Source organism: Babylonia areolata, chromosome 29 (assembly GCF_041734735.1).
Source record: "Babylonia areolata isolate BAREFJ2019XMU chromosome 29, ASM4173473v1, whole genome shotgun sequence".
In the NCBI taxonomy this organism is placed as follows: Eukaryota; Metazoa; Mollusca; class Gastropoda; order Neogastropoda; family Buccinidae; genus Babylonia; species Babylonia areolata.
Window position 1 is genome coordinate 2391100 of NC_134904.1, and position 2500 is coordinate 2393599.

The 2500-nt window shown below is 43.0% G+C and overlaps 1 protein-coding gene across 3 annotated transcripts in view; it reads left to right on the forward strand.

The window, feature by feature from the left end:
• LOC143274930 (Na(+)/citrate cotransporter-like) overlaps positions 1–2500 on the forward strand; it is a 57787-nt gene that overhangs the window by 25472 nt on the left and 29815 nt on the right. The window lies entirely within an intron of this gene.

Here is a 2500-nt window from a genome sequence, read left to right on the forward strand (position 1 = left end):
GACTGGAAGTCATTTACAGTTTACTTGTTTGTGAAGGACTGCGTCTCACTGCGATTGGAGGTCATTTACAGTTCACTTGTTTGTGAAGGACTGCGTCTCACTGCGATTGGAGGTCATTTACAGTTCACTTGTTTGTGAAGGACTGCGTCTCACTGCGATTGGAGGTCATTTACAATTTACTTGTTTGTGAAGGACTGCGTCTCAAACTTAGAGGCAAGCCTGCACTGACTTTTCATAGTGCGTGTTGCAGCACTGGGAGCTAGGTGGCCTTTTGGGACCATGCCAACGCCAACTGTCCTCACACCCTCTTGGCCGAGAGAGTGGGGATGTAACTTGGGCGAGACACTCTCCACAATAATCAGATTTTAGCCCTGATGGTTGGGACGAAAGTTGCCTCCTCAGCTGTTCTGATGGTCGTAGGTGAACACGACAGATTATACACCACAGCAAAGTGGGAGCTGAATCATATATGGTTAATCCAAAGCAATTGGAATTCTTTTACAGCTTAGTTGTTTGTGAAGGACAGTGTCTCAGACTTAGAGAGGCAAGACTGCACTGACTTTTCTCAGTACTGCAGCCTTGGGGGCTAGTTGGCCTTTCGGGATCGACTGTCCTAAAAGCCCTCTTGGCCGAGAGAGTGTGGAATAAGATTCTAACCCAGGAAGCCGGGACAGCAGCTACCTCCTCTGCTATTCTGACTGCCATAGCCGGACACGACTGACTATCATACATTATTATGATTATTATTATTATCGTTATTATGGTTATTATCATTATCGATATAGCACCCATTCTCGGTCAGATACCTAGCCCAGGGCACTTTACAAACACGGAGTCATTTGCTCGACAGGCTGCCCACGTGGGTGGACTCCGAATGACAGGTGCATTTTAGGTGCTTATTTATTTTGCATGTCATTCATCATGCTTCAGTCACACACACACAAACACACAAACACACACACACACACACACACACACACACACACACGCACACACACACACGCACGCACGCACGCGCGGACACACACACACACACTCACACACACATACACATTATATTCCTAGTACTTTTGTGTGTTTTGTTCTATGTGTCTCCCCACTTCTTCTCTCCTTTTTTTTTCTTTTTTTTTTCTTCCGATGGCTTGATGTAAAAAAGCAGTCGTTGCTTATTCAGTTACCATCTTGAAATAAAAATTTTGACTTTAACACACACACGAACAACAACCACACAACAACAACAACGACAAAACAAATCAAATCAAAACAGAACAAAACAAAAGACCACACACGTACACTGGAAAGGAAAAAATAAATGTCTTCTACACCCAGCAGTTAGAGAGACCAACGGGCCCATAAATCCATTTGGATCGTGCTCATTTTGGTCCCGATCCTTGCCAGCTAAATCCATTACGGTCGTAATCCTTTGATCCGTAAATCCTGTTTGACCTGTATAATACATGGAGCAAGGTTGTGATTTCGTACCTAATGCAAAACACTTGTTTATTTGATCAGTTTTCTTCATATCTCTCTCTCTCTCTCTCTCTCTCTCTCTCTCTCTCTCTCTCTCTCTCTCTCTCTCTCTCTCTCTCTCTCTCTCTCTCTCTCTCTCTGTGTTCTTTCATTTCTTCCCTTTCTTTCGAGGTCTGGTTGAGGCAAAAGCACTGTTTGCTTACTCTGTTACCCTCCCAAAAACAACAAGAGGCAAAGCCTTCAAGACTCACTTGTGCTTCGCGCTTTATCCAGTAAAGGAATCGCGAGGAGAGAGAAAAACAACAACAACAACAACAACAACAACACACACACACACACACACACACACACACACACACAACCCAAAACAAAAAAACAACAAAAAAAACAAAAAAAAACCGCATGCGAGCGGGATCGAACCATGCATGTTCAGCTCCGAAGCGAGCAGACTAATCCCCAATGCTACGGCGCATCTGAAGTCATTTAACTGAACTTATTAGTTAAAACAAAATTGACGTTTTCTTCTTCGTGCGACAAATAGATGCGATTGTAGTGGACGAAATAACGCCGTTTAAATCATGTTTTTTTGTGTGTTTTGTCATATCTCGATTATTCTTTTATTTCGGCGGTAAATGAGACGTTGCCATCGCCTCAAGCTCACTGCAGCACAGGGTAGAACTCTAGATCTGCACTGACGAACCAGTCTACAATGGGCTGAAAGAAACGCTCGATTCAATTTTTCTTTTATGTTCATTTCAGTGAATTCAGTGTCCACTTCGGAATATTTATATGCAGTAAACGCGTCGATGATGTAGTTTGTATCACTGTATGTGTTCTGTCCAGACTTTTTTTTACCTAATTGTGAACAATAAAAACGAGGTCGTCGTCTTCGAAAACAACCTACTGTCTTGCAGGCCAAACTCAGTGGGATGCGGGTTTCAGAATTTTCGGATTTCGGAACGTATATCAACGAAATAAACCGTTAATGATTCCGAAATACGGCTTAATTCGGGAGACTTACAACATGTCA